General features: G+C 45.7%; 1 non-coding gene and 29 pseudogenes across 1 annotated transcript; all 30 read right to left on the bottom strand.

The window, feature by feature from the left end:
• Positions 1-114: 114 nt before the first annotated feature.
• On the bottom strand, positions 115-233 carry LOC133566613 (5S ribosomal RNA; annotated as a pseudogene).
• A 364-nt stretch (positions 234-597) lies between these two features.
• On the bottom strand, positions 598-716 carry LOC133566995 (5S ribosomal RNA; annotated as a pseudogene).
• Positions 717-1,084: 368 nt separating this feature from the next.
• LOC133566612 (5S ribosomal RNA) lies at positions 1,085-1,203 on the bottom strand (annotated as a pseudogene).
• Positions 1,204-1,567: 364 nt separating this feature from the next.
• LOC133566131 (5S ribosomal RNA) lies at positions 1,568-1,686 on the bottom strand (annotated as a pseudogene).
• Positions 1,687-2,050: 364 nt separating this feature from the next.
• Positions 2,051-2,169, bottom strand: LOC133566057 (5S ribosomal RNA; annotated as a pseudogene).
• Positions 2,170-2,537: 368 nt separating this feature from the next.
• LOC133566288 (5S ribosomal RNA) lies at positions 2,538-2,656 on the bottom strand (annotated as a pseudogene).
• A 363-nt stretch (positions 2,657-3,019) lies between these two features.
• LOC133565155 (5S ribosomal RNA) lies at positions 3,020-3,138 on the bottom strand (annotated as a pseudogene).
• Positions 3,139-3,502: 364 nt separating this feature from the next.
• Positions 3,503-3,621, bottom strand: LOC133566295 (5S ribosomal RNA; annotated as a pseudogene).
• A 368-nt stretch (positions 3,622-3,989) lies between these two features.
• Positions 3,990-4,108, bottom strand: LOC133566322 (5S ribosomal RNA; annotated as a pseudogene).
• Positions 4,109-4,472: 364 nt separating this feature from the next.
• LOC133566235 (5S ribosomal RNA) lies at positions 4,473-4,591 on the bottom strand. The gene has a single exon (XR_009809435.1). It is a non-coding gene; the product is annotated as a 5S ribosomal RNA (ribosomal RNA).
• Positions 4,592-4,963: 372 nt separating this feature from the next.
• On the bottom strand, positions 4,964-5,082 carry LOC133565112 (5S ribosomal RNA; annotated as a pseudogene).
• A 368-nt stretch (positions 5,083-5,450) lies between these two features.
• LOC133566043 (5S ribosomal RNA) lies at positions 5,451-5,569 on the bottom strand (annotated as a pseudogene).
• A 364-nt stretch (positions 5,570-5,933) lies between these two features.
• LOC133565154 (5S ribosomal RNA) lies at positions 5,934-6,052 on the bottom strand (annotated as a pseudogene).
• A 364-nt stretch (positions 6,053-6,416) lies between these two features.
• Positions 6,417-6,535, bottom strand: LOC133565696 (5S ribosomal RNA; annotated as a pseudogene).
• Positions 6,536-7,125: 590 nt separating this feature from the next.
• On the bottom strand, positions 7,126-7,244 carry LOC133566437 (5S ribosomal RNA; annotated as a pseudogene).
• Positions 7,245-7,609: 365 nt separating this feature from the next.
• LOC133566963 (5S ribosomal RNA) lies at positions 7,610-7,728 on the bottom strand (annotated as a pseudogene).
• Positions 7,729-8,092: 364 nt separating this feature from the next.
• LOC133566994 (5S ribosomal RNA) lies at positions 8,093-8,211 on the bottom strand (annotated as a pseudogene).
• A 368-nt stretch (positions 8,212-8,579) lies between these two features.
• Positions 8,580-8,698, bottom strand: LOC133566611 (5S ribosomal RNA; annotated as a pseudogene).
• A 364-nt stretch (positions 8,699-9,062) lies between these two features.
• LOC133566130 (5S ribosomal RNA) lies at positions 9,063-9,181 on the bottom strand (annotated as a pseudogene).
• A 364-nt stretch (positions 9,182-9,545) lies between these two features.
• Positions 9,546-9,664, bottom strand: LOC133566031 (5S ribosomal RNA; annotated as a pseudogene).
• A 364-nt stretch (positions 9,665-10,028) lies between these two features.
• LOC133566286 (5S ribosomal RNA) lies at positions 10,029-10,147 on the bottom strand (annotated as a pseudogene).
• Positions 10,148-10,510: 363 nt separating this feature from the next.
• Positions 10,511-10,629, bottom strand: LOC133565153 (5S ribosomal RNA; annotated as a pseudogene).
• Positions 10,630-10,993: 364 nt separating this feature from the next.
• LOC133567216 (5S ribosomal RNA) lies at positions 10,994-11,120 on the bottom strand (annotated as a pseudogene).
• Positions 11,121-11,484: 364 nt separating this feature from the next.
• On the bottom strand, positions 11,485-11,603 carry LOC133566019 (5S ribosomal RNA; annotated as a pseudogene).
• A 364-nt stretch (positions 11,604-11,967) lies between these two features.
• Positions 11,968-12,086, bottom strand: LOC133565152 (5S ribosomal RNA; annotated as a pseudogene).
• Positions 12,087-12,454: 368 nt separating this feature from the next.
• Positions 12,455-12,573, bottom strand: LOC133567166 (5S ribosomal RNA; annotated as a pseudogene).
• Positions 12,574-13,413: 840 nt separating this feature from the next.
• Positions 13,414-13,532, bottom strand: LOC133566532 (5S ribosomal RNA; annotated as a pseudogene).
• A 364-nt stretch (positions 13,533-13,896) lies between these two features.
• LOC133567264 (5S ribosomal RNA) lies at positions 13,897-14,015 on the bottom strand (annotated as a pseudogene).
• Positions 14,016-14,383: 368 nt separating this feature from the next.
• Positions 14,384-14,502, bottom strand: LOC133567220 (5S ribosomal RNA; annotated as a pseudogene).
• A 364-nt stretch (positions 14,503-14,866) lies between these two features.
• On the bottom strand, positions 14,867-14,986 carry LOC133567386 (5S ribosomal RNA; annotated as a pseudogene).
• Positions 14,987-24,818: the final 9,832 nt, after the last annotated feature.

Below are 24,818 nucleotides of genomic sequence, written 5' to 3'. Positions count from 1 at the left end.
CGGTTTGTTTGGACGAGCATAATGTAGCGTTTTGACAAGTGTGGCAAATATCTATAGCCATTGTGAAAAAAACAAAAGGGAGAAAGTGCGCCCTATACTGGTAGCATCGCTAAAATCCTACAGCACCTGGTATTCCTAGGCAGTCTCCCAACCAAGTACTAACCAGGCCAGACCCAGCTTAGCTTCCGAGATCAGACGAGATCGGGCGATCTTCGGGTAGTATGGCCGTAAACCGAGAGGCAGTCCTCAGAATTCAATTTTTGAATGTGGCAAGCTGGTTGACAGGACCTTTCTGCAATGAGCTACACGTGTGTGATACAATAATCACTGCTCTTTTTCTCAGCCTATGTAACTCTTTGGACTTTTGCTCCACTGTTAGCACTGAAGTGCCTTGAGGCACATGGGTCACTGTTGGCGACACTGGAAATCTTGCTATAAATTTCAGACCGAGTCAAAACTAAACTTGTTTTGGGTGGAGAACAGCGTTTTGTTTGGACGAGCATAATGTAGCGTTTTGACAAGTGTGGCAAGTATCTATAGCCATTGTGACAAAAACAAAAGGGAGAAAGTGCGCCCTATACTGGGAGCATCGCTAAAAGCCTACAGCACCTGGTATTCCTAGGCATTCTCCCATCCAAGTACTAACCAGGCCAGACCCAGCTTAGCTTCCGAGATCAGACGAGATCAGGCGATCTTCGGGCAGTATGGCCGTAAGCCGAGAGGCAGTCTTCAGAATTCAATTTTTAAATGTGGCAAGCTGGTTGACAGGACCTTTCTGCAATGAGCTACACGTGTGTGATACAATAATCACTGCTCTTTTTCTCAGCCTTTGTAACTCTTTGGACTTTTGCCCCAATGTTAGCACTGAAGTGCCTTGAGGCACATGGGTCACTGTTGGCGACACTGCAAATCTTGCTATAAATTTCAGACCGAGTCAAAACTAAACAAACATGTTTTGGGTGGAGACCAGCGGTTTGTTTGGACGAGCATAATGTAGCGTTTTGACAAGTGTGGCAAATATCTATAGCCATTGTGAAAAAAACAAAAGGGAGAAAGTGCGCCCTATACTGGTAGCATCGCTAAAATCCTACAGCACCTGGTATTCCTAGGCAGTCTCCCAACCAAGTACTAACCAGGCCAGACCCAGCTTAGCTTCCGAGATCAGACGAGATCGGGCGATCTTCGGGTAGTATGGCCGTAAACCGAGAGGCAGTCCTCAGAATTCAATTTTTGAATGTGGCAAGCTGGTTGACAGGACCTTTCTGCAATGAGCTACACGTGTGTGATACAATAATCACTGCTCTTTTTCTCAGCCTATGTAACTCTTTGGACTTTTGCTCCACTGTTAGCACTGAAGTGCCTTGAGGCACATGGGTCACTGTTGGCGACACTGGAAATCTTGCTATAAATTTCAGACCGAGTCAAAACTAAACTTGTTTTGGGTGGAGAACAGCGTTTTGTTTGGACGAGCATAATGTAGCGTTTTGACAAGTGTGGCAAGTATCTATAGCCATTCTGACAAAAACAAAAGGGAGAAAGTGCGCCCTATACTGGGAGCATCGCTAAAAGCCTACAGCACCTGGTATTCCTAGGCAGTCTCCCATCCAAGTACTAACCAGGGCAGACCCAGCTTAGCTTCCGAGATCAGACGAGATCGGGCGATCTTCGGGTAGTATGGCCGTAAGCCGAGAGGCAGTCCTCAGAATTCAATTTTTAAATGTGGCAAGCTGGTTGACAGGACCTTTCTGCAATGAGTTACACGTGTGTGATACAATAATCACTGCCCTTTTTCTCAGCCTATGTAACTCTTACGACTTTTGCCCCACTGTTAGCACTGAAGTGCCTTGAGGCACATGGGTCACTATTGGCGACACTGCAAATCTTGCTATAAATTTCAGACCGAGTCAAAACTAAACATGTTTTGGGTGGAGACCAGCGTTTTGTTTGGACGAGCATAATGTAGCGTTTTGACAAGTGTGGCAAGTATCTATAGCCATTGTGACAAAAACAAAAGGGAGAAAGTGCGCCCTATACTGGGAGCATCGCTAAAAGCCTACAGCACCTGGTATTCCTAGGCAGTCTCCCATCCAAGTACTAACCAGGCCAGACCCAGCTTAGCTTCCGAGATCAGACGAGATCGGGCGATCTTCGGGTAGTATGGCCGTAAGCCGAGAGGCAGTCCTCAGAATTCAATTTTTAAATGTGGCAAGCTGGTTGACAGAACATTTCTGCAATGAGCTACACGTGTGTGATACAATAATCACTGCTCTTTTTCTCAGCCTATGTAACTCTTTGGACTTTTGCCCCACTGTTAGCACTGAAGTGCCTTGAGGCACATGGGTCACTGTTGGCGACACTGCAAATCTTGCTATAAATTTCAGACCGAGTCAAAACTAAACAAACATGTTTTGGGTGGAGACCAGCGTTTTGTTTGGACGAGCATCATGTAGCGTTTTGACAAGTGTGGCAAGTATCTATAGCCATTGTGAAAAAAACAAAAGGGAGAAAGTGCGCCCTATACTGGTAGCATCGCTAAAAGCCTACAGCACCTGGTATTCCTAGGCAGTCTCCCAACCAAGTACTAACCAGGCCAGACCCAGCTTAGCTTCCGAGATCAGACGAGATCGGGCGATCTTCGGGTAGTATGGCCGTGAGCCGAGAGGCAGGCCTCAGAATTAAATTTTTAAATGTGGCAAGCTGGTTGACAGGACCTTTCTGCATTGAGCTACACGTGTGTGATACAATAATCACTGCTCTTTTCTCAGCTTATGTAACTCTTTGGACTTTTGCCCCACTGTTAGCACTGAAGTGCCTTGAGGCACATGGATGACTGTTGGCGACACTGCAAATCTTGCTATAAATTTCAGACCGAGTCAAAACTAAACTTGTTTTGGGTGGAGACCAGCGTTTTGTTTGGACGAGCATAATGTAGCGTTTTGACAAGTGTGGCAAGTATCAATAGGCATTGTGACAAAAACAAAAGGGAGAAAGTGCGCCCTATACTGGGAGCATCGCTAAAAGCCTACAGCACCTGGTATTCCTAGGCAGTCTCCCAACCAAGTACTAACCAGGCCAGACCCAGCTTAGCTTCCGAGATCAGACGAGATCGGGCGATCTTCGGGTAGTATGGCCGTAAGCCGAGAGGCAGTCCTCAGAATCCAATTTTTAAATGTGGCAAGCTGGTTGACAGGAACTTTCTGCAATGAGCTACACGTGTGTGATACAATAATCACTGCTCTTTTTCTCAGCCTATGTAACTCTTTGGACTTTTGCCCCACTGTTAGCACTGAAGTGCCTTGAGGCACATGGGTCACTGTTGGCGACACTGGAAATCTTGCTATAAATTTCAGACCGAGTCAAAACTAAACATGTTTTGGGTGGAGACCAGCGTTTTGTTTGGACGAGCATCATGTAGCGTTTTGACAAGTGTGGCAAGTATCTATAGCCATAGTGACAAAAACAAAAGGGAGAAATTGTGCCCTATACTGGGAGCATCGCTAAAAGCCTACAGCACCTGGTATTCCTAGGCAGTCTCCCATCCAAGTACTAACCAGGCCAGACCCAGCCTAGCTTCCGAGATCAGACGAGATCGGGCGATCTTCGGGCAGTATGGCCGTAAGCCGAGAGGCAGTCCTCAGAATTCAATTTTTAAATGTGGCAAGCTGGTTGACAGGACCTTTCTGCAATGAGCTACACGTGTGTGATACAATAATCACTGCTCTTTTTCTCAGCCTATGTAACTCTTTGGACTTTTGCCCCAATGTTAGCACTGAAGTGCCTTGAGGCACATGGGTCACTGTTGGCGACACTGCAAATCTTGCTATAAATTTCAGACCGAGTCAAAACTAAACAAACATGTTTTGGGTGGAGACCAGCGGTTTGTTTGGACGAGCATAATGTAGCGTTTTGACAAGTGTGGCAAATATCTATAGCCATTGTGAAAAAAACAAAAGGGAGAAAGTGCGCCCTATACTGGTAGCATCGCTAAAAGCCTACAGCACCTGGTATTCCTAGGCAGTCTCCCAACCAAGTACTAACCAGGACAGACCCAGCTTAGCTTCCGAGATCAGACGAGATCGGGCGATCTTCGGGTAGTATGGCCGTAAGCCGAGAGGCAGTCCTCAGAATTCAATTTTTAAATGTGGCAAGCTGGTTGACAGGACCTTTCTGCAATGAGTTACACGTGTGTGATACAATAATCACTGCTCTTTTTCTCAGCCTATGTAACTCTTACGACTTTTGCCCCACTGTTAGCACTGAAGTGCCTTGAGGCACATGGGTCACTATTGGCGACACTGCAAATCTTGCTATAAATTACAGACCGATTCAAAACTAAACATGTTTTGGGTGGAGACCAGAGTTTTGTTTGGACGAGCATAATGTAGCGTTTTGACAAGTGTGGCAAGTATCTATAGCCATTGTGACAAAAACAAAAGGGAGAAAGTGCGCCCTATACTGGGAGCATCGCTAAAAGCCTACAGCACCTGGTATTCCTAGGAAGTCTCCCATCCAAGTACTAACCAGGCCTGACCCAGCTTATCTTCCGAGATCAGACGAGATCGGGGGATCTTCGGGTAGTATGGCCGTAAGCCGAGAGGCAGGCCTCAGAATTAAATTTTTAAATGTGGCAAGCTGGTTGACAGGACCTTTCTGCAAAGAGCTACACGTGTGTGATACAATAATCACTGCACTTTTTCTTAGTTTCTCAGCCTATGTAACTCTTTGGACTTTTGCCCCACTGTTAGCACTGAAGTGCCTTGAGGCACATGGGTCACTGTTGGCGACACTGCAAATCTTGCTATAAATTTCAGACCGAGTCAAAACTAAACTTGTTTTGGGTGGAGACCAGCGTTTTGTTTGGACGAGCATAATGTAGCGTTTTGACAAGTGTGGCAAGTATCAATAGCCATTGTGACAAAAACAAAAGGGAGAAAGTGCGCCCTATACTGGGAGCATCGCTAAAAGCCTACAGCACCTGGTATTCCTAGGTAGTCTCCCAACCAAGTACTAACCAGGCCAGACCCAGCTTAGCTTCCGAGATCAGACGAGATCGGGCGATCTTCGGGTAGTATGGCCGTAAGCCGAGAGGCTGTCCTCAGAATTCGATTTTTAAATGTGGCAAGCTGGTTGACAGGACCTTTCTGCAATGAGCTACACGTGTGTGATACAATAATCACTACTCTTTTTCTCAGCCTATGTAACTCTTTGGACTTTTGCCCCACTGTTAGCACTGAAGTGCCTTGAGGCACATGGGTCACTGTTGGCGACACTGCAAATCTTGCTATAAATTTCAGACCGAGTCAAAACTAAACAAACATGTTTTGGGTGGAGACCAGCGGTTTGTTTGGACGAGCATAATGTAGCGTTTTGACAAGTGTGGCAAGTATCTATAGCCATTGTGACAAACACAAAAGGGAGAAAGTGCGCCCTATACTGGGAGCATCGCTAAAAGCCTACAGCACCTGGTATTCCTAGGCAGTCTCCCATCCAAGTACTAACCAGGCCAGACCCAGCTTAGCTTCCGAGATCAGACGAGATCGGGCGATCTTCGGGTAGTATGGCCGTAAGCCGAGAGGCAGTCCTCAGAATTCAATTTTTAAATGTGGCAAGCTGGTTGACAGGACCTTTCTGCAATGAGCTACACGTGTGTTATACAATAATCACTTCTGTTTTTCTCAGCCTATGTAACTCTTTGGACTTTTGCCCCACTCTTAGCACTGAAGTGCCTTGAGGCACATGGGTCACTGTTGGCGACACTGCAAATCTTGCTATAAATTTCAGACCGAGTCAAAACTAAACATGTTTTGGGTGGAGACCAGCGTTTTGTTTGGACGAGCATAATGTAGCATTTTGACAAGTTTGGCAAGTATCTATAGCCATTGTGACAAAAACAAAAGGGAGAAAGTGTGCCCTATACTGGGAGCATCGCTAAAAGCCTACAGCACCTGGTATTCCTAGGCAGTCTCCCAACCAAGTACTAACCAGGCCAGACCCAGCTTAGCTTCCGAGATCAGACGAGATCGGGCGATCTTCGGGTAGTATGGCCGTAAGCCGAGAGGCAGTCCTCAGAATCCAATTTTTAAATGTGGCAAGCTGGTTGACAGGACCTTTCTGCAATGAGTTACACGTGTGTGATACAATAATCACTGCTCTTTTTCTCAGCCTATGTAACTCTTTGGACTTTTGCCCCACTGTTAGCACTGAAGTGCCTTGAGGCACATGGGTCACTGTTGGCGACACTGCAAATCTTGCTATAAATTTCAGATCGAGTCAAAACTAAACTTGTTTTGGGTGGAGACCAGCGTTTTGTTTGGACGAGCATAATGTAGCGTTTTGACAAGTGTGGCAAGTATCTATAGCCATTGTGACAAAAACAAAAGGGAGAAAGTGCGCCCTATACTGGGAGCATCGCTAAAAGCCTACAGCACCAGGTATTCCTAGGTAGCCTCCCATCCAAGTACTAACCAGGCCAGACCCAGCTTAGCTTCCGAGATCAGACGAGATCGGGCGATCTTCGGGCAGTATGGCCGTAAGCCGAGAGGCAGTCCTCAGAATTCAATTTTTAAATGTGGCAAGCTGGTTGACAGGACCTTTCTGCAATGAGCTACACGTGTGTGATACAATAATCACTGCTCTTTTTCTCAGCCTATGTAACTCTTTGGACTTTTGCCCCAATGTTAGCACTGAAGTGCCTTGAGGCACATGGGTCACTGTTGGCGACACTGCAAATCTTGCTATAAATTTCAGACCGAGTCAAAACTAAACAAACATGTTTTGGGTGGAGACCAGCGGTTTGTTTGGACGAGCATAATGTAGCGTTTTGACAAGTGTGGCAAATATCTATAGCCATTGTGAAAAAAACAAAAGGGAGAAAGTGCGCCCTTTACGACTTTTGCCCCACTGTTAGCACTGAAGTGCCTTGAGGCACATGGGTCACTATTGGCGACACTGCAAATCTTGCTATAAATTTCAGACCGAGTCAAAACTAAACATGTTTTGGGTGGAGACCAGCGTTTTGTTTGGACGGGCATAATGTAGCGTTTTGACAAGTGTGGCAAGTATCTATAGCCATTGTGAGAAAAACAAAAGGGAGAAAGTGCGCCCTATACTGGGGGCATCGCTAAAAGCCTACAGCACTTGGTATTCCTAGGCAGTCTCCCAACCAAGTACTAACCAGGCCAGACCCAGCTTAGCTTCCGAGATCAGACGAGATCGGGCGATCTTCGGGTAGTATGGCCGTAAGCCGAGACGCAGTCCTTAGAATTAAATTTTTAAATGTGGCAAGCTGGTTGACAGGACCTTTCTGCAATGAGCTACACGTGTGTGATACAATAATCACTGCTCTTTTTCTCAGCCTATGTAACTCTTTGGACTCTTGGCCCACTGTTAGCACTGAAGTGCCTTGAGGCACATGGGTGACTGTTGGCGACACTGCAAATCTTGCTATAAATTTCAGACCGAGTCAAAACTAAACATGTTTTGGGTGGAGACAAGTGTTTTGTTTGGACGAGCATAAACGTAGCGTTTTGACAAGTGTGGCAAGTATCTAGAGCCATTGTGACAAAAACAAAAGGGAGAAAGTGCGCCCTATACTGGGAGCATCGCTAAAAGCCTACAGCACCTGGTATTCCTAGGCAGTCTCCCATCCAAGTACTAACCAGGCCGGACCCAGCTTAGCTTCAGAGATCAGACGAGATCGGGGGATCTTCGGGTAGTATGGCCGTAAACCGAGAGGCAGTCCTCAGAATTCGATTTTTGAATGTGGCAAGCTGGTTGACAGGACCTTTCTGCAATGAGCTACACGTGTGTGATACAATAATCACTGCTCTTTTTCTCAGCCTATGTAACTCTTTGGACTTTTGCTCCACTGTTAGCACTGAAGTGCCTTGAGGCACATGGGTCACTGTTGGCGACACTGGAAATCTTGCTATAAATTTCAGACCGAGTCAAAACTAAACTTGTTTTGGGTGGAGAACAGCGTTTTGTTTGGACGAGCATAATGTAGCGTTTTGACAAGTGTGGCAAGTATCTATAGCCATTGTGACAAAAACAAAAGGGAGAAAGTGCGCCCTATACTGGGAGCATCGCTAAAAGCCTACAGCACCTGGTATTCCTAGGCATTCTCCCATCCAAGTACTAACCAGGCCAGACCCAGCTTAGCTTCCGAGATCAGACGAGATCAGGCGATCTTCGGGCAGTATGGCCGTAAGCCGAGAGGCAGTCCTCAGAATTCAATTTTTAAATGTGGCAAGCTGGTTGACAGGACCTTTCTGCAATGAGCTACACGTGTGTGATACAATAATCACTGCTCTTTTTCTCAGCCTTTGTAACTCTTTGGACTTTTGCCCCAATGTTAGCACTGAAGTGCCTTGAGGCACATGGGTCACTGTTGGCGACACTGCAAATCTTGCTATAAATTTCAGACCGAGTCAAAACTAAACAAACATGTTTTGGGTGGAGACCAGCGGTTTGTTTGGACGAGCATAATGTAGCGTTTTGACAAGTGTGGCAAATATCTATAGCCATTGTGAAAAAAACAAAAGGGAGAAAGTGCGCCCTATACTGGTAGCATCGCTAAAATCCTACAGCACCTGGTATTCCTAGGCAGTCTCCCAACCAAGTACTAACCAGGCCAGACCCAGCTTAGCTTCCGAGATCAGACGAGATCGGGCGATCTTCGGGTAGTATGGCCGTAAACCGAGAGGCAGTCCTCAGAATTCAATTTTTGAATGTGGCAAGCTGGTTGACAGGACCTTTCTGCAATGAGCTACACGTGTGTGATACAATAATCACTGCTCTTTTTCTCAGCCTATGTAACTCTTTGGACTTTTGCTCCACTGTTAGCACTGAAGTGCCTTGAGGCACATGGGTCACTGTTGGCGACACTGGAAATCTTGCTATAAATTTCAGACCGAGTCAAAACTAAACTTGTTTTGGGTGGAGAACAGCGTTTTGTTTGGACGAGCATAATGTAGCGTTTTGACAAGTGTGGCAAGTATCTATAGCCATTCTGACAAAAACAAAAGGGAGAAAGTGCGCCCTATACTGGGAGCATCGCTAAAAGCCTACAGCACCTGGTATTCCTAGGCAGTCTCCCATCCAAGTACTAACCAGGGCAGACCCAGCTTAGCTTCCGAGATCAGACGAGATCGGGCGATCTTCGGGTAGTATGGCCGTAAGCCGAGAGGCAGTCCTCAGAATTCAATTTTTAAATGTGGCAAGCTGGTTGACAGGACCTTTCTGCAATGAGTTACACGTGTGTGATACAATAATCACTGCCCTTTTTCTCAGCCTATGTAACTCTTACGACTTTTACCCCACTGTTAGCACTGAAGTGCCTTGAGGCACATGGGTCACTATTGGCGACACTGCAAATCTTGCTATAAATTTCAGACCGAGTCAAAACTAAACATGTTTTGGGTGGAGACCAGCGTTTTGTTTGGACGAGCATAATGTAGCGTTTTGACAAGTGTGGCAAGTATCTATAGCCATTGTGACAAAAACAAAAGGGAGAAAGTGCGCCCTATACTGGGAGCATCGCTAAAAGCCTACAGCACCTGGTATTCCTAGGCAGTCTCCCATCCAAGTACTAACCAGGCCAGACCCAGCTTAGCTTCCGAGATCAGACGAGATCGGGCGATCTTCGGGTAGTATGGCCGTAAGCCGAGAGGCAGTCCTCAGAATTCAATTTTTAAATGTGGCAAGCTGGTTGACAGAACATTTCTGCAATGAGCTACACGTGTGTGATACAATAATCACTGCTCTTTTTCTCAGCCTATGTAACTCTTTGGACTTTTGCCCCACTGTTAGCACTGAAGTGCCTTGAGGCACATGGGTCACTGTTGGCGACACTGCAAATCTTGCTATAAATTTCAGACCGAGTCAAAACTAAACATGTTTTGGGTGGAGACCAGCGTTTTGTTTGGACGAGCATAATGTAGCGTTTTGACAAGTGTGGCAAGTATCTATAGCCATTGTGAAAAAAACAAAAGGGAGAAAGTGCGCCCTATACTGGTAGCATCGCTAAAAGCCTACAGCACCTGGTATTCCTAGGCAGTCTCCCAACCAAGTACTAACCAGGCCAGACCCAGCTTAGCTTCCGAGATCAGACGAGATCGGGCGATCTTCGGGTAGTATGGCCGTGAGCCGAGAGGCAGGCCTCAGAATTAAATTTTTAAATGTGGCAAGCTGGTTGACAGGACCTTTCTGCATTGAGCTACACGTGTGTGATACAATAATCACTGCTCTTTTCTCAGCTTATGTAACTCTTTGGACTTTTGCCCCACTGTTAGCACTGAAGTGCCTTGAGGCACATGGGTCACTGTTGGCGACACTGCAAATCTTGCTATAAATTTCAGACCGAGTCAAAACTAAACTTGTTTTGGGTGGAGACCAGCGTTTTGTTTGGACGAGCATAATGTAGCGTTTTGACAAGTGTGGCAAGTATCAATAGGCATTGTGACAAAAACAAAAGGGAGAAAGTGCGCCCTATACTGGGAGCATCGCTAAAAGCCTACAGCACCTGGTATTCCTAGGCAGTCTCCCAACCAAGTACTAACCAGGCCAGACCCAGCTTAGCTTCCGAGATCAGACGAGATCGGGCGATCTTCGGGTAGTATGGCCGTAAGCCGAGAGGCAGTCCTCAGAATCCAATTTTTAAATGTGGCAAGCTGGTTGACAGGAACTTTCTGCAATGAGCTACACGTGTGTGATACAATAATCACTGCTCTTTTTCTCAGCCTATGTAACTCTTTGGACTTTTGCCCCACTGTTAGCACTGAAGTGCCTTGAGGCACATGGGTCACTGTTGGCGACACTGGAAATCTTGCTATAAATTTCAGACCGAGTCAAAACTAAACATGTTTTGGGTGGAGACCAGCGTTTTGTTTGGACGAGCATCATGTAGCGTTTTGACAAGTGTGGCAAGTATCTATAGCCATTGTGACAAAAACAAAAGGGAGAAATTGTGCCCTATACTGGGAGCATCGCTAAAAGCCTACAGCACCTGGTATTCCTAGGCAGTCTCGCAGTCTCCCATCCAAGTACTAACCAGGCCAGACCCAGCTTAGCTTCCGAGATCAGACGAGATCGGGCGATCTTCGGGCAGTATGGCCGTAAGCCGAGAGGCAGTCCTCAGAATTCAATTTTTAAATGTGGCAAGCTGGTTGACAGGACCTTTCTGCAATGAGCTACACGTGTGTGATACAATAATCACTGCTCTTTTTCTCAGCCTATGTAACTCTTTGGACTTTTGCCCCAATGTTAGCACTGAAGTGCCTTGAGGCACATGGGTCACTGTTGGCGACACTGCAAATCTTGCTATAAATTTCAGACCGAGTCAAAACTAAACATGTTTTGGGTGGAGACCAGCGTTTTGTTTGGACGAGCATAATGTAGCGTTTTGACAAGTGTGGCAAGTATCTATAGCCATTGTGACAAAAACAAAAGGGAGAAAGTGCGCCCTATACTGGGAGCATCGCTAAAAGCCTACAGCACCTGGTATTCCTAGGCAGTCTCCCATCCAAGTACTAACCAGGCCAGACCCAGCTTAGCTTCCGAGATCAGACGAGATCGGGCGATCTTCGGGTAGTATGGCCGTAAGCCGAGAGGCAGTCCTCAGAATTAAATTTTTAAATGTGGCAAGCTGGTTGACAGGACCTTTCTGCAATGAGCTACATGTGTGTGATACAATAATCACTGCTCTTTTTCTCAGCCTATGTAACTCTTTGGACTTTTGCCCCACTGTTAGCACTGAAGTGCCTTGAGGCACATGGGTCACTGTTGGCGACACTGCAAATCTTGCTATAAATTTCAGACCGAGTCAAAACTAAACTTGTTTTGGGTGGAGACCAACGTTTTGTTTGGACGAGCATAATGTAGCGTTTTGACAAGTGTGGCAAGTATCAATAGCCATTGTGACAAAAACAAAAGGGAGAAAGTGCGCCCTATACTGGGAGCATCGCTAAAAGCCTACAGCACCTGGTATTCCTAGGCAGTCTCCCAACCAAGTACTAACCAGGCCAGACCCAGCTTAGCTTCCGAGATCAGACGAGATCGGGCGATCTTCGGGTAGTATGGCCGTAAGCCGAGAGGCAGTCCTCAGAATCCAATTTTTAAATGTGGCAAGCTGGTTGACAGGACCTTACTGCAATGAGCTACACGTGTGTGATACAATAATCACTGCTCTTTTTCTCAGCCTATGTAACTCTTTGGACTTTTGCCGCACTGTTAGCACTGAAGTGCCTTGAGGCACATGGGTCACTGTTGGCGACACTGCAAATCTTGCTATAAATTTCAGACGAAGTCAAAACTGAACAAACATGTTTTGGGTGGAAACCAGCGTTTTGTTTGGACGAGCATAATGTAGCGTTTTGAAAAGTTTGGCAAGTATCTATAGCCATTGTGACAAAAACAAAAGGGAGAAAGTGCGCCCTATACTGGGAGCATCGCTAAAAGCCTACAGCACCTGGTATTCCTAGGCAGTCTCCCATCCAAGTACTAACCAGGCCAGACCCAGCTTAGCTTCCAAGATCAGATAAGATCGGGAGATCTTCGGGTAGTATGGCCGTAAGGCGAGAGGTAGTCCTCAGAATTCAATTTTTAAATGTGGCAAGCTGGTTGACAGGACCTTTCTGCAATGAGCTACACGTGTGTGTGATACAATAATCACTGCTCTTTTTGTCAGCTTATGTAACTCTTTGGACTTTTGCCCCACTGTTAGCACTGAAGTGCCTTGAGGCACATGGGTCAATGTTGGCGACACTGCAAATCTTGCTATAAATTTCAGACCGAGTCAAAACTTACCATGTTTTGGGTGGAGACCAGCGTTTAGTTTGGACGAGCATAATGTAGCGTTTTGACAAGTGTGGCAAGTATCTATAGCTATTGTGACAAAAACAAAAGGGAGAAAATGCGCCCTATACTGGGAGCATCGCTAAAAGCCTACAGCACCTGGTATTCCTAGGCAGTCTCCCATCCAAGTACTAACCAGGCCAGACCCTGCTTGGCTTCCGAGATCAGACGATCTTCGGGTAGTATGGCCATAAGCCGAGATGCAGTCCTCAGAATTCTATTTTTAAATGTGGCAAGCTGGTTGACAGGACCTTTCTGCAATGAGCTACACGTGTGTGATACAATAATCACTGCTCTTTTTCTCAGCCTATGTAACTCTTTGGACTTTTGCCCCACTGTTAGCACTGAAGTGCCTTGAGGCACATGGGTCACTGTTGGCGACACTGCAAATCTTGCTATAAATTTCAGACCGAGTCAAAATTAAACATGTTTTGGGTGGAGACCAGCGTTTTGTTTGGACGAGCATAAACGTAGCGTTTTGACAAGTGTGGCAAGTATCAATAGGCATTGTGACAAAAACAAAAGGGAGAAAGTGCGCCCTATACTGGGAGCATCGCTAAAAGCCTACAGTACCTGGTATTCCTAGGCAGTCTCCCATCCAAGTACTAACCAGGCCAGACCCAGCTTAGCTTCCGAGATCAGACGAGATCGCGCGATCTTCGGGTAGTATGGCCGTAAGCCGAGAGGCAGTCCTCAGAATTCAATTTTTGAATGTGGCAAGCTGGTTGACAGGACCTTTCTGCAATGAGCTACACGTGTGTGATACAATAATCACTGCTCTTTTTCTCAGCCTATGTAACTCTTTGGACTTTTGCCCCACTGTTAGCACTGAAGTGCCTTGAGGCACATGGGTCACTGTTGGCGACACTGCAAATCTTGCTATAAATTTCAGACCGAGTCAAAACTAAACATGTTTTGGGTGGAGACCAGCGTTTTGTTTGGACGAGCATAATGTAGCGTTTTGACAAGTGTGGCAAGTATCTATAGCCATTGTGACAAAAACAAAAGGGAGAAAGTGCGCCCTATACTGGGAGCATCGCTAAAAGCCTACAGCACCTGGTATTCCTAGGGAGTCTCCCATCCAAGTACTAACCAGGCCAGACCCAGCTTTGCTTGCGAGATCAGACGAGATCGGCCGATCTTCGGGTAGTATGGCCGTAAGCCGAGAGGCAGTCCTCAGAATTCAATTTTTAAATGTGGCAAGCTGGTTGACAGGATTTTTCTGCAATGAGCTACACGTGTGTGATACAATAATCACTGCTCTTTTTCTCAGCCTATGTAACTCTTTGGACTTTTGCCCCACTGTTAGCACTGAAGTGCCTTGAGGCACATGGGTCACTGTTGGTGACACTGCAAATCTTGCTATAAATTTCAGACGGAGTCAAAACTAAACAAACATGTTTTGGGTGGAGACCAGCGTTTTGTTTGGACGAGCATAATGTAGCGTTTTGACCAGTGTGGCAAGTATATATAGCCATTGTGACAAAAACAAAAGGGAGAAAGTGCGCCCTATACTGGGAGCATCGCTAAAAGCCTACAGCACCTGGTATTCCTAGGCAGTCTCCCATCCAAATACTAACCAGGACAGACCCAGCTTAGCTTCCAAGATCAGACGAGATCGGGCGATCTTCGGGTAGTATGACCGTAAGCCGAGAGGCAGTCCTCAGAATTCAATTTTTAAATGTGGCAAGCTGGTTGACAGGATTTTTCTGCAATGAGCTACACGTGTGTGATACAATAATCACTGCTCTTTTTCTCAGCCTATGTAACTCTTTGGACTTTTGCCCCACTGTTAGCACTGAAGTGCCTTGAGGCACATGGGTCACTGTTGGCGACACTGCAAATCTTGCTATAAATTTCAGACCGAGTCAAAACTAAACATGTTTTGGGTGGAGACCAGCGTTTGGTTTGGACGAGCATAATGTAGCGTTTTGACAAGTAGGGCAAGTATCTATAGCCATTGTGACAAAAGCAAAAGGGAGAAAGTGCGCCCTATACTGGGAGCATCGCTGAAAGCTTACAGCACCTGGTATTCCTAGGCAGTCTCCCATCCAAGATACTAACCAGGCCAGACCCAGCTTAGCTTCCGAGATCAAACGAGATCAGGGGTGCTCAGGTTAGTATGGCCGTATGCCGAGGGGTGGTCCTCAAAATTCGATTTTTAAATGTGGCAACATGGTTGACAGGACCTTTCTGCAATGAGCTACAAGTGTGTGATACAATAATCACTGCCCTTTTTCTCAGCCTACTTAACTCTTTTTTATTTTGTTCAGACGAGAATAATGTAGCGTTTTGACAAGTGTGGCAAGTATCCATAGCCATTGTGACAAAAGCAAAAGGGAGAAAGTCAGCCCTGTGCTGGGAGCGGCGCTAAATGCTTACAGTATCTGGTATTCCTAGGCAGTCGCCTATCCAAGTACTAAACAGCACAGACCAGGCTTAGCTGCCGAGATCCGATAAGATCAGGTATGCTCAGGGTACTATGGCCGTAAGCCGAGATAGTTGTCTCAAAATCCGACTTTTAAATGTGACAAGCTGGTTGACAGGACCATTCTGCAATGACCAACTCGTGTGTGATACAATAATCTTTCCTCTTTTTCTCAACCTATGTAACTTTTTGAAACTTTGCTCCACTGTTAGCAATGAATGGCCTTGAGGCACATGTGTCACTGTTGAAGTTACTGCAAATCTTGCTATCAATCCCAAACTTAGTCAAAACCAAACAAACAGCTTTTTTGGTGGAGAGCAGCGTTTTGTTTGGACCAATAATATGTAACTGTATTGCCAAGTATGGTAAGTACCTTGTGACAAAAGCAAAAGTGCGTCGCCAAAAGCCTACAGTCCTTCCCAGTTGGCACATGTCCTTAGTTCAACGTCGAGGTGAGGTTGAAATTACGTCACTCAACCATATCCCGACCAAATCACAACCAACTGACCCCACCACACCATATGTTGCAAATCTGGTTTGTTTTCATCATTGGGGGACATCGTCTTTTCAACTTCGTTTCAACGTGTACAATTCAACTTGCCAACCATTCTGCGCGCATCGGCCATTTGCGAAAGTTTTCAACGAAACCGCCGCTTGATGGCAGCGTGAACTAAAAGCCAAGCTTGTGCGCATGTGTGCTGAAGTACTTCCTTTCCAATCCAGCAAGCAGGACGAAGAACGAAGATTTGAATTGGAAATCGAACTATTTCACTGCAAAGAAAACCATCAACGTCCATAAAGATTCAGGTTTGTACCTTGAGATAATACTGGTTATTTATATCGATGTAAATGTGGCTCTTTCACAAGAGGGTTGCAGGAAAACGAGAAATTTATCTCACGCCTATTCTCAACGTTTATTTTGACTTTATAAACTGGACCTGAGCAAGCTTCTTTTTCTCCCCAAGCAGACAACTAACAATTTTTTTCCCCACCTGCCCAAAAGCAAACAATTGTTTTTCCAGGCTAACACAAAACTAACTTTTTTTTTTTGGTTCTGTACCCATTGTCTTTTACAGCCGCGCCAGTCACTGTATTAATTTACTTCCTTTTGATTTTGATCTTCAAAACACCCGTCTGGATGGCAGTTAGGTTTTTCTGGCTCATTTTAATGTTTATTTAATATGTTGCCAGTTTATTTTAAGTACAGGTACTTTTTAATTAGTTTGACTTGTTAGCAAGGCTTTGTCTCAAAAGGCAAGTCCACGGGTCGCCCATAAAAGGATCCATGTAATAGTAAATGCTATGATCTGTACTTATTTTTTTATTTTACTGATACAGCCAGTACTGCTATTACAAGAGCTTTTGTCAAGTATTGAAACTTCCAAATGGTTTCACTGTTGACCTGTTGGCCAACATGTATACTAAAATATATGACAATAAAATATCCAGACAGATTTTGTTTCATATGTTTTATGATTGACAATATAGGACTGCACGGAGCGCAGAAATTTTTGGGGGGTACAAAGTTTTTTCTCTTGGCACAAGAAGGCAACCAACTTTTTTTTTGCAGAGTTTACAGGAGCAAACTTTATTTTTATATACGTCAGGAGAACAAACTATTTATTTTTCAGTTTTTGCTAAACAATCTCTTTTTTTCCCCAAAAAAACATACCCTCCCCCACGTTTCATCTGGTCCGCCCCTAAGTCTATGTACATGTACCACTAAAAGCAGAACGTTAATGCAAGGCAATGTACCAATGATTTCAGTTTATGCATATATGGAACGACACAGTACACTTGCTATGATACATATAATACCAAAAAGGATATTTTTTGGATAATACTGTCCTTCCATGTGCAGAAATTGGAGACATTGGAGGAACTACTCGACCTTGGCAAGTTGATAAAAACTCAACCAAGCAAGAAAGATTTGGTGGTAATTATAACATTATAATTGTGTAGCTATTTTTACATCGGAAATATTATTGTATTCAGGTAGACATTTCAGGTTATGAAATTGTGTAGACAAAACACGTGTAGATCAACGTCGGTATTTAAACGTTGATCCAACTTTCATTTTCAACCCAAATCCAACGTTATTTCAACACGGGAAATTAACGTGTTTCAACGTTGATTAAACATCTCTGTTAGGTAGAAACTGAAAGTTGAATCAACGTTGAAACATTGACGTTGATTCAACGTCGGTATTTAAACGTTGATCCAACTTTCATTTTCAACCCAAATCCAACGTTTTGTCAACACGGAAAAGTAACGTTGTTTCAACGTTGATTAAACGTCTCTGTTATGTAGAAACTGAAAGTTGAATCAACGTTGAAACATTGACGTTGATTCAACGTCGGTATTTAATCGTTGATCCAAATTTCATTTTCAACCCAAATCCAACGTTATTTCAACACGGGAAAGTAACGTTATTTCAACGTTGATTAAACGTCTCTGTGCCCACTGGGTTGGTATTCCTTGGCGGTCCCCGATCCAAGTACTAACCAGGTCCAACCCAGCTGAGGGTTGTATGGCGGTAAGCCAAGAAAATAGCCTCAAAATCAGATTTTAAAATGTGACAAGCTGGTTGATAGAACCTTTCTGCAATGAGCAAAGCGTGCGTCACACAATAATCACTGCATTTTTTTCTCAGTCTGTCTAACTCTTTGGACCTTTGCACCACTTTTAGCACTTAAGTGCCTTAAGGCAAATTTGTCACTGTTGGAGTTACTGCAAATCTTGCTATCAATCCCAAACGGAGTCTAAACAAAACAAACATGTTTTTTGGTGGAGAGCAGCGTTTTGTTGGTCGAATAATATGTAACTGTATTGCCAAGTATGTAGAACCGTTGTGACTAAAGCAAAAGGGGGAAAGGGTGCATCGCTAAAAGCTTACAGCACCTTGGTATTCCTTGGCAGTCCCCGATCCAAGTACTAACCAGGTCAGACCCAGCTTAGCTTCCAAGGTCTTACGAGATCAGGCGTGCTCAGGGTAGCAAGGCCGTAAGACGGGAAGACAGCCTCAAAATCAAATTTTTAAATGTGATGAGCTAGTTGACAGGACCTTTCTGCAACGAGCAAAAAGTGTGTGATACAATAATCACTGCTCTTTTTCCCAGCTTATCTAACTCTTTAGACTTTTGCTCCACTGTTAGCACTAAATTTGAGAAAAAGCAATGATTATTGTTTCACACACACATTGCTCATTGCAGAAAGGTCCCTTCAAACAGCTTGTCACAATTAAAAATCTGATTTTGAGGCTGTGTTGTCATCTTATGTAATCGCCCTTTGAAGGTAGATGTTTGAGTTATACAGATACGAGAACACTACTTTGTTCTGCTCACGTCTGTAATGACTGCCAGAAACAAATCAAACACCAATCATGTACAAGTACGCAGTATTGAAACAAACATAAATTGCACTCCAGTATTATCATAGGAATATACATTCAAATAATGGAGTAGGTTTTCCTGTTCTTTGCACTTATACACTTTACCTTAGTCTAACAGTATTTGAAGATGTCTCAACAAGTAAATACAAAGGTTCACCCAATACAGTAGGCCTATATTCTTTTAGTAACAAAAGTCACTTGTAATCCCTTAATATTAAACAAATTACACTGAACTTGTCCTAGAAACTAGTAAATACACATTTCAGCAGAAATATACACAGTAACTTCGCACAGTGACTTTCTGTATATTTAACACTGTTGATGCAGTTAACATTAGGGATGTGCGTATCAATCCTGTGGTATCGATACTCACACACCACTCATTTGGCATCACTTTTCTGAAAAAAGTATCGATATAAACCAAAAACCGGCGTGTGGGGGGTGCAAGCATCACTTTAAGGTGTTTTTGATTACTTACTTAACTTACTATGTGCTGGGACACCCCGGTACCTGGCAGAGTATAGAGCTGGCCCAGTCACGTCACAGGAGACAGCAAATGAGTGTCGTCAATGTGCAACACACACAGCCAGCCGACAGCGATGCAGCCAGGCCAGGAGGTCAGCACGGCCAAAAATTGCGGGAGCCGAAGGAATCGAAAAGCCAGAGACGCGATAATGGCAGCCAAGAAACGAAGCGTGGTGTGATGTTATATTTCACCAGTAGACAAAGCCACGGCACGGTGCGAACTGTGTGACAAACAAGTGCCACACAGCAGCAACACCAGGAATTTATTTAGACATATGTAGACTACACATCGCGAGAGCCATAGTGAGCTGGTAAAAAGACAGGCTCACGCTGCTGTGCAAGAACCTGCAGCCCCGCAGAAGACCCTGCACCAAAGTCTGCAAAAAAGCCAAGTGTATCCAGGTAGCCTACAGACAGTTAGCGTCCGACCTTTCAAAGCGTAGTGATAAAGTCTATAAATATTCCGATCACTAGCTGAGATAGGCGCCAGCGCCCCCCGCGACCCCGAAAGGGAATAAGCGGTAGAAAATGGATGGATGGACAATCTACTAATAACAGACACTTCAGGTGAAGGGGGAAATTATATTCAGTGGGTTTTTTTTTAGTAATGTTTTCTGAATATTTTTGTTTAAATTATTATTCTAAATTCAAATAATTTCCACACAGGGGAATTTACTGTTAGTTGAAAATTGCTTGAGTATTCAAAACAAGATAAGAAAGAGAAAAAATTTGGAGATTCTTCATCTTTGCATTACAGTTTAATTTTTTTCCAAGAAAATCTTGAAATATATGATTGAATGGGATTTTCAAAAAAGATACCTTGGAACCATTGCAACGTCTGTTCCAGCAAAGACTCTTCTCTAAGGCCGGAGAAATAATCAGCCAGAGGCGTAATCGTATCAAAGCAGAAAACGTGAACATGTTACTTTTCCTGAACAGCAATCTGAGAATTCAGTAAAGTGTGACGACATATCTCGAGTACACTAAAGGTGTGTTGGTGTCAGACATTTTTGTAGATAATTTTTCCAAGTCTTTCGTATGCAGATTTATAGGAAAAGGAAAATCCTAATTTATTGTGATAAGGAAATTATTGACTTTGCTTCAGAGAAGTGTTATAAGTTTGCTTCCACAAAGAGGTTTGAAACATAACATTGTTATGAATAATTGTTTTTTTAAGCTTTTTCTACCAATACTTTTTTTTGAGAAATAAGAAAAGTGAAAATGTGTATATTTTCTTTTATATTTAATTAAGTTTTCATATTTATGTTCCATCCATCCATCCATCATCTTCCGCTTATCCGAGGTCGGGTCGCGGGGGCAACAGCCTAAGCAGGGAAACCCAGACTTCCCTCTCCCCAGCCACTTCGTCTAGCTCTTCCCGGGGGATCCCGAGGCGTTCCCAGGCCAGCCGGGAGACATAGTCTTCCCAACGTGTCCTGGGTCTTCCCCGTGGCCTCCTACTGGTTGGACGTGCCCTAAACACCTCCCTAGGGAGGCGTTCGGGTGGCATCCTGACCAGATGCCCGAACCAACTCATCTGGCTACTCTCGATGTGAAGGAGCAGCGGCTTTACTTTGAGTCCCTCCCGGATGGCAGAGCTTCTCACCCTATCTCTAAGGGAGAGCCCCGCCACACGGCGGAGGAAACTCATTTCGGCCGCTTGTACCCGTGATCTTATCCTTTCGGTCATGACCCAAAGCTCATGACCATAGGTGAGGATGGGAACGTAGATCGACCGGTAAATTGAGAGCTTTGCCTTCCGGCTCAGCTCCTTCTTTACCACAACGGATCGGTACAACGTCCGCATTACTGAAGACGCCGCACCGATCCGCCTGTCGATCTCACGATCCACTCTTCCCTCACTCGTGAACAAGACTCCTAGGTACTTGAACTCCTCCACTTGGGGCAGGGTCTCCTCCCCAACCCGGAGATGGCATTCCACCCTTTTCCGGGCGAGAACCATGGACTCGGACTTGGAGGTGCTGATTCTCATTCCGGTCGCTTCACACTCAGCTGCGAACCGATCCAGCGAGAGCTGAAGATCCCGGTCAGATGAAGCCATCAGGACCACATCATCTGCAAAAAGCAGAGACCTAATCCTGCGGTTACCAAACCGGAACCCCTCAACGCCTTGACTGCGCCTAGAAATTCTGTCCATAAAAGTTATGAACAGAATCGGTGACAAAGGACAGCCTTGGCGGAGTCCAACCCTCACTGGAAATGTGTTCGACTTATTGCCGGCAATGCGGACCAAGCTCTGGCACTGATCGTACAGGGAACGGACCGCCACAATAAGACAGTCCGATACCCCATACTCTCTGAGCACTCCCCACAGGACTTCCCGAGGGACACGGTCGAATGCCTTCTCCAAGTCCACAAAGCACATGTAGACTGGTTGGGCAAACTCCCATGCACCCTCAAGAACCCTGCGGAGAGTATAGAGCTGGTCCACCGTTCCACGACCAGGACGAAAACCACACTGTTCCTCCTGAATCCGAGGTTCGACTATCCGGCGTAGCCTCCTCTCCAGTACACCTGAATAAACCTTACCGGGAAGGCTGAGGAGTGTGATCCCACGATAGTTGGAACACACCCTCCGGTCCCCCTTCTTAAAGAGAGGAACCACCACCCCGGTCTGCCAATCCAGACGTACCGCCCCCGATGTCCACGCGATGCTGCAAAGTCTTGTCAACCAAGACAGCCCCACAGCATCCAGAGCCTTAAGGAACCCCGGGCGGATCTCGTCCACCCCTGGGGACTTGCTACCGAGGAGCTTTTTAACTACCTCAGCGACCTCAGCCCCAGAAGTAGGAGTGTCCACCACAGATTCCCCAGGCACTGCTTCCTCATAGGAAGACGTGTTGGTGGGATTGAGGAGGTCTTCTAAGTATTCCTTCCACCTATCCATAACATCCGCAGTTGAGGTCAGCAGAACACCATCCGCACTATACACGGTGTTGATACTGCACTGCTTCCCCTGCTTCGTCCAGAATCGCTTCGAAGCCGTCCGGAAGTCGTTTTCCATGGCTTCCCCGAACTCCTCCCATGTCCGAGTTTTTGCCTCCGCGACCGCTGAAGTTGCACACCGCTTGGCCTGTCGGTACCTGTCCACTGCCTCCGGAGTCCTATGAGCCAAAAGGACCTGATAGGACTCCTTCTTCAGCTTGACCGCTGGTGTCCACCAAGGGGTTTTAGGATTGCCGCCCCGACAGGCACCAACTACCTTGCGGCCACAGCTCCGATCTGCCGCCTCGACAATAGAGGTGCGGAACATGGTCCACTCGGACTCAATGTCCAGCACCTCCCTCGTGACATGTTCAAAGTTCTTCCGGAGGTGGGAATTTAAACTTTGTCTGACAGGAGACTCTGCCAGACGTTCCCAGCAGACCCTCACAATGCGTTTGGGTCTCCCAGGTCTGTCCGGCATCCTCCCCCACCATCGCAGCCAACTCACCACCAGGTGGTGATCGGTAGAAAGCTCCGCCCCTCTCTTCACCCGAGTGTCCAAAACATAAGGCCGCAAATCCGATGACACAACTACAAAGTCGATCATGGAACCGCGGCCTAGGGTGTCCTGGTGCCAAGTGCACATATGGACACCCTTATGTTTGAACATGGTGTTTGTTATGGACAAACTGTGACGAGCACAAAAGTCCAATAACAAAATACCGCTCGGGTTCAGATCCGGGCGGCCATTCTTCCCAATCACGCCTATCCAGGTTTCACTGTCGTTGCCAACGTGAGCGTTGAAGTCTCCCAGTAGGACAAGGGAATCACCCGGGGGAGCACTTTCCAGTACTCCCTCGAGTGTTCCCAAAAAGGGTGGGTACTCTGAACTGCTGTTTGGTGCATAAGCACAAACAACAGTCAGGACCCGTCCCCCCACCCGAAGGCGGAGGGAGGCTACCCTTTCGTCCACCGGGTTGAACTCCAACGTACAGGCTTTGAGCCCGGGAGAAACAAGAATTGCCACCCCAGCCCGTCGCCTCTCACTGCCGGCAACGCCAGAGTGGAAGAGGGTCCAGTCCCTCTCGAGAGAAGTGGTTCCAGAGCCCTTGCTGTGCGTTGAAGTGAGTCCGACTATATCCAGCCGGAATTTCTCGACTTTGCGCACTAGCTCAGGCTCTTTCCCCCCCAGTGACGTGACGTTCCACGTCCCAAGAGCTAGCTTCTGTAGCCGAGGATCGGACCGCCAAGTGCCCTGCCTTCAGCTGCCGCCCAGCTCACATTGCACCCGACCTCTATGGCCCCTGCTATGGGTGGTGAGCCCATTGGAGGGGTGACCCACGTTGCCTCTTCGGGCTGTGCCCGGCCGGGCCCCATGGGAACAGGCCCGGCCACCAGGCGCTCGCCATCATGCCTGGCTCCAGAGGGGGGCCCCGGTGACCCGCATCCGGGCGAGGGAAATCTGGGTCCATACTTTTTCTTCTTCATAGAGGTCTTCGAGCTGCTCTTTGTCTGATCCCTCACCTAGAACCTGTTTGTCTTGGGAGACCCTACCAGGGGGTTTTATGCCCCCGGACAACATAGCTCCTAGGATCATTGGGACACGCAAACTCCTCTACCACGATAAGGTTGCAGCTCAGAGAGGAGATATTTATGTTATTTATTTTAATTTTACTTTTATTATATATTGACCATAATAAATGTTGTATAAATGGTCTGTATTTGTCTTGTGATTTGTCTTAAATAATAACAATAGTAATAATATTTTTGACTGACAAAAATTGGCCATAAGAAATTAATGGTATCAGTATCGATGAAAATGCAAGAAAAAGTATCGGCATCGTATAGAATCCTAAAAGTGTGGTATCGCCCATCCCTAGTTAGCATCCACTTCGACATCGGCAGTGCAATTAGCTTTAGCTTAGTCATATATAAAGCCTTGTTGACTGAAAAAACACATATCATAAAAATATACTCTTTCAAACATGTTTAAACACTCGTGGGTAAAACTATTTACATAGACACCTGCACCTGAGAAGGGAGATGTTTGAGTCGTACAGATATGAGGACACAACTTTGTTTTGCTCAAGTCTGTAATGACTGCAAGAAGGAAGTCAGGTGTCCCCTGGTAGAGCTCCCAGCTCAACGCGCTTCCTGCAGGAGCCGTCCAGTACTACTATGGCTCTTATTAATGCTGGCATTACAATAGCACTAGCTCCATATAATACAAATAACGGTGCTTTACTATTGCCATTCACAATAAAAAAAAATTAAGTTGCGAATATAAAATTACATAGTAACGAAATAGTAATGACAACTCAAGAGCTTACTCTGCTTCTTGCAATCACTGTATTCTACTACTAACTAAATTTACATCCTGTCAAATTTATGGCCATACTACCCTGAGCACGCCCAATCTCATCAGCTCTCGGAAGCTAGATACTAATTACTAACAAGGTCGGGCCTGGTTAGAACTTGGATGGGACGCTGCATGGAAATACCAGGTTCTGTAAGCTTTTGGCGACGCTCCCAGCATAAGGCACCCTTTCCCGTTTTGCTTTTGTCACAAAGGCTATAAGTACTTGCAGAAAAAAGAGCAGCTATTTTTGGGTCACGCACGCTTTTCTCTGTGGGGAAAGGTCCTGTCAACCAGCACATCACATTTAAAACGCTGAT

This window comes from Nerophis ophidion, linkage group LG13, assembly GCF_033978795.1.
Source record: "Nerophis ophidion isolate RoL-2023_Sa linkage group LG13, RoL_Noph_v1.0, whole genome shotgun sequence".
Taxonomy (NCBI): Eukaryota; Metazoa; Chordata; class Actinopteri; order Syngnathiformes; family Syngnathidae; genus Nerophis; species Nerophis ophidion.
The sequence above is the reverse complement of the archived record's forward strand: the minus strand, read 5'-3'. Positions and strand labels throughout refer to the sequence as shown.